General features: G+C 44.9%; 1 protein-coding gene across 16 annotated transcripts in view; it reads right to left on the bottom strand.

Moving 5' to 3' along the window:
• Positions 1–12,464, bottom strand: part of TMCC3 (transmembrane and coiled-coil domain family 3) — a 295,072-nt gene that overhangs the window by 36,064 nt on the left and 246,544 nt on the right. Inside the window, exon 1 of one of the 16 annotated variants that reach the window (XM_019960360.2) lies at positions 1,513–12,460. The exons of the other annotated variants lie outside the window; for them this stretch is intronic. The gene's annotated coding sequence lies outside the window, so the exon portion shown is untranslated. Of the gene's footprint in view, positions 1–1,512; positions 12,461–12,464 lie in introns of those variants that run through there. 16 annotated transcript variants of the gene reach the window in all.

Here is a 12,464-nt window from a genome sequence, read left to right on the forward strand (position 1 = left end):
ACAACTCAACTGTGTACTTTGGGCAATCCAACTGGACTCCTCAGTGGCTGGAGGAGGGGAACAGAGAGGAGGAAGAGCCTGGGGCAGAGTGGGCCAGCAGGCTTGCAAGGGCTTCTCCTCAAGAGCCCATCCACCAGCAGACCCACTGCTACACCCCTTTTGAATAGCCTCGCACAGACAGCAGCTCCAGCTGTTTCACAAGCTGTGCTCTAGCAGTTCCGGGGGGCCATTTCCCCCTTTCATTCCAATGGAAACCCTGCGTGTCAATCTCTGTCAACCACTGTGCTCACAATGCTATGAGACTATTAAGATGCTCTGTTGTTAGAATAGCTAGCCCCCCAGTTCTGTTTTTTTAGTAACAGAAATTTAATTTTCAAGATTCAAAGGATCAAACAATGACCGCAAACTTCTCCAACTCTCCATACCCCTCACTCCCCAACCAAAGCTGTTTTAGCTTTTAAAGATTGGGGGTCATTACCAACAGTAAGACCACAGTTGGGAACTTCCCTATGGCCCAGTGGCTAAGACTCTGCGCTCCCAACGCAGAGGGCCCAGGTTCGATCTCTGTTCACGGAACTAGATTCCATGGGCTGCGACTCAAGAGTTTACAAATCACAACTAAAAGATCCTTCATGCTGCAGCTAAGACCCGGCACAGCCAAGTAAATAAAAGACTAATTTTGTGACATTCCAGGCAAATGCCTGATTCAGAGCTAACTGGGGGAAAATGACTGAATTAATAAATGTGTTCAACATGTCAATGTCCAAGAAATGAAAGAAGGTTTGTATTTATTGCAGCAATACCCCCACAGTTTTCTAGGACATAGATGCAAGAGCACAGCCACAAACTGAACACAGACTTCCCATGAGATTCAGCAGCTCTCAGAAGCAGAGCACAGGTGAAATGGAACCGTCCCTGCTCTCCACCCACCGCCGTGGGGTGGCGGAGGACGGCCAGAACAGCCCTGGTGCTTCAGGCCACAGCGCTTCCCCTCCGCTGCTTCCTCCCCCAACCATAGGCCACACCACACACCCTCAGCAGTCACTTTCCTGCGGTCTCAAGTTTCAAGGGGCGATGTCCACTTGTCAACAGACCGAATGTTAAAAGACAAAGTCAGACGCCAACTCAGTAAGCTCAGACCCAGGAACACTTTCAAAATGACAGGGAAGGAGCAGGACTGGCTCTTTTCCAGCCAGTAGCCGGCACACTCATGCCTAGATGTTTGTTCACCTCCTAAATCACACACACATTGGGTTTACATTTTTAAAGGACCAAGCGGTAAGGAGTTCGGTGGTTCATTAGGAGTTGCTGCAGTTTAAGGATGTAGAAATCCACTGAGAAATTACAAAAGGTGCAGGGCAAGCAAAAAAAAAACAAAAACAAAACCATTAAAAGCCCCCAAACAACTTGTATCTCTCTTTCAAGCACCTCACAGGATACAAATCACCACACAGCTCTACCATCCATACTGACACAGCCTGGCTGAAACAGGAGCGCACGGAAGAGACTTACCAAACACCACACCACACATCAGGGAGCAGAGACCTGGATCGGCGACCAGCTCACCCTCCTGCTCGAGAGGCATCTGAGCCTGGAAGGCAGGCAGGCTGGATACTACAACAGCTCCTACTGTATGACTCACCCTGGACTTTGGAGATACTGCTCACATATCTCTGGGTATTCCCATGTTTGCCTCAGAGAAACTCCACGCCCTGTACCGTAACCACTACTACTGCCAGCCGTAATACACTGTATTCAGCCTACTGCTGACAAATGGGCTCTTTGTGCTGCCAGGAGAAAAGATACAATTCTGTATTTTCAGAGAGAGGCAGACTAGAACAGAGTCCTGTTATCACACCACTCTGGGGGTGCGAGAGGAATTTAGGGGGATGTTCGGACTGGCACTCCCGGTTTACAGACTAGGAAACGGGCTCAATTCAACCAACTTCAGTTGGGCAGAGCCAACACACACCAGCGATCTGAACACAGGAAACCCCGACAAGAACAGAGGCAGGGTGAGCAGCAAGTGGTCAGAGCGCACAGGGAAGGGCAGTGAGTGGAGTCGGGAGAACCTTCCTTCTGTTGCTTCATTCATGGGACAGATGCTCGCTGGTGCCTTCACGTGTCAGGCGCAGCGAGGCGTGCTGGAGCTGCAGAGGGGGCACCCCCACCCCTGGGCTAGAGGCAAGGCAAACAATGACAGTTGCTGATGAGCCATGGGAGGTTGTACATGGTGCTATAAGGTAGCATACGGGAGGGGCAGCTAAGGGGGAGACAGGCGGAGCAGGGCAGGAGAGGTGACAAGGCTGGCACAAGGCAGGAAGAAAGAGATTTGTCAGTCAAAGGGTGCTTCAGGTGGTGCGTTCTGAATCAGCCAGCCAGACAGCCTGTGAGGATGTGAAGGGTACCACGCGCAGCAAAGGTGGCAGGAGAAGAACTGGGTCAGCAGACAGGGATCAGACGTTGAGGATTCCAGTTAAATCATGCTAAGGTGTTTGGATTTCATCTGAGAGGACAGGTGGCTGCAGTTAAAGGGATGAGGGTAATCAGCTCCCTGTTTCAGACAAGTCATTCTGAAAAAGATGAGAAAATGCATCCCAGTGGCAGGGATTGGAGCCCGCAGTAGTGACCCAAGGCAAGAGCTGGTAGTGGCGGGATGAAGTGGTGGTGGTGGGGAGAACAGAACAGTGTCTGGGGAATACACAGGAGGCAGCATCAAAAGGACGTGATACCCATCGGATGTGGGAGTGAACGGGGGAGTCAAGGGAAACCCCACTTGTTTCTTTCTGGTGGGCGACACATCATTCATGAGATAAGCAACTGAGGACAGGCAGGAGGAAGAAGAGATCTGCAGGGAATTCAGCATCAGACAAAATGAACTTGAGGTGCCTGCGAACATTTCAGCACAGGCATACAGAGGGATGCTCAAAGAGACAGGGGTTGAAGACAGAGAACTGGAGCCTGTGGGTGACACTGCCTTGGGGCAGCTCACTCAATCAGAGGATGTGCCTGGATTTAGGGTCAGGTAGACCTGGTCAAAACTCCACTCTGCCACTTAGTAGCTGACCCCCAGCAAATAAATTAGTTCTTCTGAGGCTGTAGTTTCATCTGAGGAAATTCCTCCTAGAATGTAGTGATAGCAGCAAAGAATCTGAGGTCAGACACAAACATTAAATATTTCTCTCTTGCCCTTCTTTAATCATGAATGGCTTTTTGTAATAATAAGTTGAGTACTAACCTCTGCCACAGATTACAAGTTGCCCCGTTGTCAGTCACTTGTCTTCGAATCCTTTGACCTTCCTTGTATGAAGAGATTCTCAAATGTCTGAACTGCTAGCTCAGGCCAGAATCAGTCTAAGAGACCAAGGGTTTCCTGCCCTTGACATTAAATAACTAATGCAAAGATCTCAAAATGGTTATGTGGTTTAGGTGGTACTGATTTAATTCTGTCTTGGGGGCATGATGGGGTGGGGGGAGAAAAGAGCACTGGCTGTTTGCAAAAGACAGAAAACTGTGTGGGTCTAATAAAGCCTCGTGAAAATAACAGGACTTTTTTTTTTTTTTTCGGAAAACTATACTGTAATATTTAAGAGGAAGAGTGTCTCCTGAAGTGAGTATTTACATAGCCTCTATCCTCTGGATCAGTTCAAATAAATGTCTTAAATGTTAAATAATGAACTCCAGCAAATGGGTCTTATCTTAAACCTAACCTTAAGTTAATAGTATACTCCGAATGTAAGAAATACATAGTTTCTTTGTAAGGTTCACTTTGCTTTTTCTATTTATAACTCTCAAAATGGACATTTAAAAACTACAGTAAAATTGAAAACTCACATTTGAGTGCTAAGGCATACAGAATTCAATTTTACATAGCCAAGCCTGTTCATTTTTCTCCTGGTTTTGCCTTCAAATCTGGGTGCTAATTTGTTTTACCCATTTTTTATTGGCTGTCTTCCTAGCCTGAAAACCTAGCCTTGGTCCCTGGATATTTTATTGTATTTCCAACTTACTTGCTACAGTCTTACTTGACCCTGTTTCCTGATCCCTCCCTAGCTTCATATATTCCCATTCTTTCATCCACAGCCTAGCTTAACATACCTATTTCATGTTCTCTGTCTCAAAATAGCGCCAAAAAATTCACAAAAGTTTCTAATATAAATTTGTTTTACAACCGCCTCAAAGCTCTCTTGTTGCTCGGCTTATTTAGTTAGTCTGATTAAAGACAGCTGCTGCTACTGCTAAGTCACTTCAGTCGTGTCCGACTCTGTGCGACCCCATAGACAGCAGCCCACCAGGCTCCACCGTCCCTGGGATTCTCCAGGCAAGAACACTGGAGTGGGTTGCCACTTCCTTCTCCAACGCATGAAAGTGAAAAGTGAAAGGGAAGTTGCTCAGTCGTGTCCGACTCTTAGCGACCCAATGGACTGCAGCCTACGAGGCTCCTCCATCCATGGGACTTTCCAGGCAAGAGTACTGGAGTGGGGTGCCATTGCCTTCTCCAGATTAAAGACAGAGAACGATCTAATTCAGAGCTATGGTCTTGGCCACAGGTGGTCCAGCTCAAGCATGACCAGTTTCAGAGAGCACTTTGGTCCCTCTGTGCTGAAGGAGAACACGCATCCTCTCCCCAGTGTGCCTAACCCTAACCCAAGGTTCTCAGAGACTGTCTGGATGGCTCCCTTTAAGCTCACACAACACACCTGGCCAACCCACGTTAGCCAATATCTAAGATTCTGACTCCTCAGTGACTTACAGATCCCCTCGAAGATACCCCCTAGTTCTTCCCTGCCTTGAATGGACTTGAATTTCCCACACTTGAATAAACTCAACTAATTTTCTATGTGTAAGACACTGTCCTATCTTGCTGCCACCAGGAGACACAATGAAGGCAGGGAGACAAAGGCAGATAGCGTCAGCCGGGATGGGATCTGCCACTAATCCAGCACACCCCCATGCCGCCCAACTCCAGACCTGTGTTAAGGAGATGCACACACATCTGACTGAGAGACTGTGTGCTCAAGTCGTGTCTGACTCTTTATGATCCCATGGACTGTAGCCCGTTAGGCTCCTCTCTCCATGGGATTCTACAGGCAAGAATACTGGAATGGGCTGCCATTTCCTTCTCCAGGGGAAAAGCCTATGGGATGTAATTCTTTCCATTTAAACGTTTCTTTGGGGCTTCCCTGGTGGCTCAGTGGTCAAGAATCTGCTTGCCAATCTGGGAGGAGCCCACATGCTGCAGAGCAACTAAGCCCATGTGCCCCAACTGTTGAGCTCTACAGCCCGGGAGCCACACTGCTGAGCCCAAAGGCGGAAGCTCGTGGGCCCTAAACTCTGTGCTCCACAAGAGAGGTCACCACAATGAAAAGCCTATGCACCGCAACTAGAGTAGCCCCTGCTCACCACAGCTAAAGAAAAGCTCGCACAGCAATGAAGACCGAGTACAGCCAAAATAAATACATAAATAAAATAAATAATTTTCAAAATACTTTGAAACACACACACCTAACTACTACACGGTGATTCACATTAGAGGTGTTTGAAGAGCATCCCATCCCCATCACACTTCACCCAAACTGCCCTGTGGCATCCACTAACGGAGCAGGTCAGATCCAAGAAACACTTTACCATAATCTGGAGCATGACATTTCTCATCACCACATTCTGCTCCAGGGCTGCCTGAATTTCTTCTGAACCCTGACTTTCACCAAGTTCTGGGACCTTGTGTGACCCAAAGCTTTCTCCTTGCAAGTTCAGGATTAGCTACTTGCTTTGCTAAGCCATTCTATATACTTCGTCTCCCTCTAAAAACCTAAGATATCTTTTTAATTCTTCTCTTTCTCATGAAAGATCTCATTTAATTCCTTCAAGCAGAGACTCTGGAGACTCAGGGTTTGAGTAAACAAGGAGAGTTAGCTGCTTACTTGCTGCATCAGAACCAACTGGGGCAGGAAAGCCTTTTGAAAAGAAAAGATTTTCCTGGTAAACAGGCACAACCCTCTAGAAGGACATTTTGTTCCCATTGATCCTTATTTAAAAGACATATGTCCTTTGACCCAACGATTTTGCTTTTAAAAATTTATCCATATATGGTTAGAGAAAAAAAGATGTACAAAAATACTCAGTACAGTATTAACAAGTCGAAAGAAACATGGAAAAAAGCACTCTAGAAGGAACTTAAATTGTATTATCAATAGGAGACTAGTTAATTAAATGACAGATATGGAGGTTGTGAGCAGAGAACTTTTCTGTAAAGATACACAGGAGACGTAATAGCACATATCTCTGGGGATAAAGATGAGACATTGGAAAGAGACTCCATTTTCTAGCACCTGCCTTTTAGTGCTATGGATTTTTTTCCCTATGAAGTTGCATTTTTTTAAGTGTGGACTGTAAACAGGAAAGCAAAGTGTACCTTCATAATTTTCACTTACGTGGATGATCTACAAGACACTTCATTTAACAATGTTATTCAATCTTTGTAAACAGGAAATAGAACGAGGAACAAATAGAAACTCTACATATTAAAATGTGTTTGCTCCAGCAGGTAGTGATCTCATCATTACACATTAGAAACCCTTGTCTCAGAGTCTGAGAAGATCAGGTTTCTTTTCTCTAAAGTACCTGCTGAATGTGCTATAGACGCTTCTACAATCTAGGTGGCTCAATTTAACCATCTCCCTTGTGCTAATAAATGTGTTCTGACACTTAAACTTAGTTTTATTCTAGAAATTGAGGGAAGATTGGGAGGAGCCCACAACTTTTGTCAAAACCTCGAAAAAGGAAAAAACCCTTCAACTTAAAAAAAAAAAAAAAAAGACTGATGCTCAAGCTCCATATAAGACTTACTGAACCTTTGGGTCTGGTAGTCCAATTCCTGTATCTTTTAACCAGCTCTCCAGGTAATTTCTACATGGCTGGTCCTACCTCATGCACAGCAGAAATAACCGTGTTTAGCAAACTCTATGTCTTATCTGAACAAAAGCACACACCATAGAGTAGAAAATTCTATAAACAAAGGTGTTCACTACTGCACCACTGAGATTTTAAAATTATTATTTTTTTGAAACACTGATACAGAGTTTGGGGCTGACGCTGGCTGCAAGCAGAACCACTGGGCACTACCATCAAAGCTTCTGGCTCATTTACTTTCTCAGATTGTGGCTGCAATCACCTGACCACACAGCCTCCTTTTTCCTACCCACTCCCACACTAATCTTATGTCCGAATATAGTCTGACCACTACTGAGCTCATCTGGTATTTCCTGAACATCTGACTATAAGATCACCTGTGTGTGCTGTGCTTAGTCACTCAGTCGTGTCTGACTCTTTGTGAACTTATGGACTATATCCCACCAGGCTCTGTCCGTGGGACCTGGGGCCCCTACTATCCTTGTCCCACGCCAGACCTAGTGAATCAGAATCTCTAATAGAGTTTCTGGGTGTTAAACCAGTGACCCAGGTTACTCTAATAAACAGAGAAGTCTAGAAAACACCAATGCAGGTCACACTCGTTTTAAGATAAGGAAGTCAAGATCTAAGTTGTTAAATAAGTTTTCCAAGGACTTACCAGCTGATCACTGACAGCTGGGACACCCGAAACCTGGTGAGGTAATTCTCGCCTTTTACACCTTTATTACTTATTATTCTGTTTATCATGAGTATCTGTGAAGTTTCTGATTCACCATGATGAGGCCCCAAGTAAGTGACTAATGAATCTGAAGGCAGAGGGCACATCATGACATGCCACTCGTTTAAACAATAACATCGCTGTAAGGCTGTCCAACATCTAGCTACCTGCACCTAAAGTTCTTTCACTTTCAGTATCAGGATGAGGGTGTGCGTGCATGCATGCGTGTGTGTGCATACGCTCAGTCATGTCCAACTCTGCGACCTCGTGGACTGTAGCCTACCAGGCTCCTCTGTCCATGGGATTTTCCAGGCAAGGATACTGGAGTGGGTTGCCATTTCCTCCTCGAGGGGATCTTCCTGACCCAGGGATCGAACCTACGTCTCTTCCATCTCCTGCATTGGCAGGCAGGTTCTTTACCACTACCACCACCTGGGAATTCCATCAGGATGAGGAGGCACATAAAATAGAACATGTAATGGAAAAAGACATACAGTTCCACACATGTATAACTAGGTGGGGAAGATTCGAAGTCCTCCGATCTCACTATCTCTTGCTCAGATGTTAGAACCTTTACCCAAAGGAGTCTAATAACCACACACTTTCATTACAGCAACAGCCCGCACCTTGCTGTTGGGAGGCAGAAGAGGACAGCTCCCACCGAGATTCCACAACCTTTCCCTGCAACCAGTATCTCTTAACCCATCGATGAGAAAAACCGATGGGAGACAAAACCCTCAGCTTGGAAAGCACACAGCAAGCTTTAATTCGGGGAGGGTTCCGTGGAGTTATAATTGCCTCTAATTGGCCCTCCCACACAGTCTCACAATTTACAGCTGTAATCGGTTCCACAAAGAACGTGTTAAATTTCTTTTCTACCTTTGAAATCAGAATCGTTTCTGGTTAGGTTCTTACAACATTATAGTTTTCTTTTCTTTTACAGAAAAGGATGAATGAGTGAATAAAAAGCAAAGATGCAGACAGACCTTTTGGAAATGAACACTGAACCCTCCGACTTAATGATAACCCAAAGGGATTCAAATTTGTAACAGAGACTGATGCCAATTCGGGAAACCTTTCCGTTCCAGGGCACATGATCCAAAAAAACACATTCATCTGGTCAGACATTTTCCATACTCTGATTTTTATCTTTCTTGGCATGCTCCACTCTCCTTTAATAAAGTCACAACCCGTTGTTGCCATGGAACCCAATCAGACTTGGAGCCTGTTACTATGACTTCCCTGCAGGTCTAAAAAAAGACCGAGTGACCAAAAAGAACAGCCCTTTCTTTAAAAAAAAATAATAATAATTTATAAGGCAAAAAGACTCCAAAAAGGACCCAACCCTTTTATATCCACTGAAGTTTAAGCTCTCGTGCTGGCTAATTTAAACGCTGGAGCCAAAGCTAGCCAATGTTTTATAAAAATTTGTCAGCTGAGACATTCCCAAAAGATGGTTTTATAAATAAGTACCTGGCAAAGAGGATAAAAATGTTCTTAGGATTCTTCCTTTTTTTTTTCCCCTTCCAGGCAGTCTTTCTGAATTCTGAGTAGCTGTTTAGCAAACATGTGTCAATCAGCAGCTACCAAATTGCAATATTCATTTCCACCAATACTTAATTTTTGCCAAGAGCTCAAGATCTCTCTGTAAAGAAAAGATAAGCTAAACAGTACAATCCACCCTGGGTTCTCTCATATCTGGAGCTGGACCAAAGCTGTAGAAAAAAATACCTGAGACAGACAGCAGAGCTACTTACAGAGCTACTGAAGGAAAGAGAATGAACACGTGTTGAGTGCCTACCATGAGCTGTGCACTTTGAGGTCATCGCGAGAACCCAGCAACAGATGCACTTCCCTATCTCTGTTTTGCAGCTAAGAGACCAAGACTCAGAGAGCTTAAAACAGCTTGCTCCAAGCTGCCATGCTAGAACGGTGTCTGGCGCCCAAAGCCAAAGCTATTCATTTGTTCAGCCAACATGTATTTCTGGCCTCACAGGTGCTTTTGCATTTTGTTATGTTTCTTTTTCCTTACAATAGAGGACAATAGAGTCTGAAGCTTCTAAAGCCTGTCTGTAAAGAGGGCATGGCATCTATCTTTACTGGCACAAGGGGCCAGTTCTGGCTGTCCCCGCTTATCACAACCACCACATCTGAACAGCAGCAGCCTACTCCTGGGAGAATCATGAGTAGATGCCCTGGCCTCTTACCTGAGTTGACAGGGGGCCAGACATCCACTACATCCCTCAAAAGGCTGCCCTCTGAGAAGGCCTTCCAACCCTGAACCCTGCAGAATAGAGAGGACCAGGAAGCTCTTGGTACCTGTTTTTTGTGCAATTTCAGTGGCGAAGTAAAAGCCAAGTCAGGAAAACTCAACGACAGTTATTCTATTCAACCCTGGTTGTGGATATCCAGCTTCAAGAAATGACTAGTGAGGACGAATGTGGTAAAGCACAGAAGTTACTTTCAAAGTTATACTATTACTCATACCAGCCTTTCGGCTAAAGATACTTTGTCTGTTTCCCTGTATAACGAAATACAACTGCTTTTATTAAAAGAAATTTCAAAAACCCAAACAAAACCACAGTGAGATAGCACTTCACACCTAGTAGGACGATCACAATCAAAAGGCATAAAATAACAAGTGTTAGCAGAGACAGGGAGAATCAGAACCTTCATAACCTGCTGGTGGGAGCAAAAAAATGGTGCAACTGCTGAAGAAAATACTCTAGCAGTTCCTCAAAAGGTTAAATATAGAATTACCAGGGGCTTCTCCAGTGGTCCAGTGGCTAGGACTCCAAAGCAGAGAGCCAAGTTTCGACCCCTGATCAGGGAATTAGATCCCACATGCCACAACTAAGCCCTGGCGCAGCCAAATAAATAAATATTTTTAAAGAGAATTAGCATATAACCCAGCAGTTCTACTCTTAGGTATATATCCAAGAGGAACAAAACTTACACCTACACAAAAACTCATACACAAATGTGTATAGCAGTTTTAATTATAACAGCCCCCAGATGGAAAGTCCCAAATGTCCATCAACTGATGAATGGATGATAAAATGTTGTACATCCATGCAATGAACCACTATTTGGCAAAAGAAATTAGGTACTGACGTTACACCATGGAAGAACCCTGACAACCTTATGCTGATTGAAAGAAATCAGAGATAAAGACAGCGTGACAGAAACTCCACCCATTCACAGAAAATGTCCAAAATAGGGCAAATCCAGAGACAAAAAAGTAAATTAGTGGTTGCCTTGGCCTCGAGTTTGGGAAGGGAGGAAATGGAGAATGACTGCTAATGGATACGGAGATTCCCTTTCGTTCTGGAATTGATTGTTGTGGTGGTGTCACAACTCTGTGCGTATACAAAAATCATTAAACTGTACACTTACAAACGGGTGAATAGTACGTGAATTACATCTCAATAAAGCTGTTTTCTTTTCTTTTTTTTTTTTTTAAGGAAAAACCAACACAACTCTTTTTCGGTTTTTTGTTGTCCTATTAAATGAAAATAACCCAACTGACAAGACCATCTGACCTGGGACATGTGACTTTGTCTCTGGGGTCTCTGTGTTTTTAAGGAAACAAGGCTCAAGCCTGAACCTGACATCCTCTTCTGCTGCCCTATGAACAAAGGAATCTTGTGACTTTTTATTTGAGGGGAAAAACCATGTGGATGAACCTCTCAGCCAGTGTTCAAACAGGGGAGTCAGACCCCATCTGTCGGCCAGGCCAGGCTCTATCCCATTCTTGCTGACTCTCTAAGTTCCCTCCTTTGGTTCTTCCCTTCACCCCAGCCGTGAGCCTTAACTGGTTCCTGAACACCTGCCATGCACAAGGTTTGATGCCAGGCGGTTTTCATCACCACTAGTTCTCAATCCACAGTCTAGAGGTATGCTCCACTCTACAGGTGCGTAACAGGCTCAGGATGATTATGCAAGGTGATGAGGGGTGCATGGCCGCACGCTGGCAGAGATGAGATTGGAACTTGAAACCAAACTCATTTCTACACCTGAGTTTTTCAAACTGGGTCCACAGGCATATTCTGGGGTTCCCTGATTTTGCTACAAACAATTTAAAAGAATGTGTTTATTTAGACAGTGAAAAATATTAAAATTTGGAGGAGCATACAACCATCTGCTAAACAAGTTAACTGGAAACTCTGGGGTTTTAAGGCTTTTTCCACTTCTGCTCATATGAGGCCAGGTATCTGTACTTCTTTAGTTGTCACAGTGAACAGGAAATGTGTCAGCTAACTGTCTTGGGGTGCTGGGGCTGCCATAACAAGGGACCACAAAATGAGTGGCTTAAAACAACAGAAATGTATCATCTCGCAGCACTGGAGGCCTGAAATCTGAGTGCTGGCAAGGCCATGCTCCTTCTGAAGGTGTTGGGGAAGGGCCTCTCCAGGCCTCTCTCCCAGCTTCTGGGCACCTGAGGCATTCCTTGACTTGTAATTTCATCCAGTAATCCTGTCTTCACATCATCCTTCCTCTGTGCGTGTCTGTCTCCCAATCCCCCATTTTATAAGAACACCAGTCACAGTGGATTAGGGCCCACCCTGATGACTTCCCTTCAACATGTGTGGACGAAGAATGTCACCTGCCATATTGGTGAACAAAGGATGTAGTGGTCATCAAGCCATTAGTCACTGCAGCCACCTTCAACTGTGCACCCTGGATACTGGCCCCAGATGATTAAGGTGCTTATCAAGGGAATGATTTCAGTGAGCCCAGACTCCCGAAGCTTCCCGGAAGCCTGGCACGCAGCAGGTGCTCAATACACATGTGATGAATTAGGCTGAAAGCAGAATCATTACAAGTGTGACTC

Source organism: Bos indicus, chromosome 5, assembly GCF_029378745.1.
Source record: "Bos indicus isolate NIAB-ARS_2022 breed Sahiwal x Tharparkar chromosome 5, NIAB-ARS_B.indTharparkar_mat_pri_1.0, whole genome shotgun sequence".
NCBI lineage: Eukaryota > Metazoa > Chordata > Mammalia > Artiodactyla > Bovidae > Bos > Bos indicus.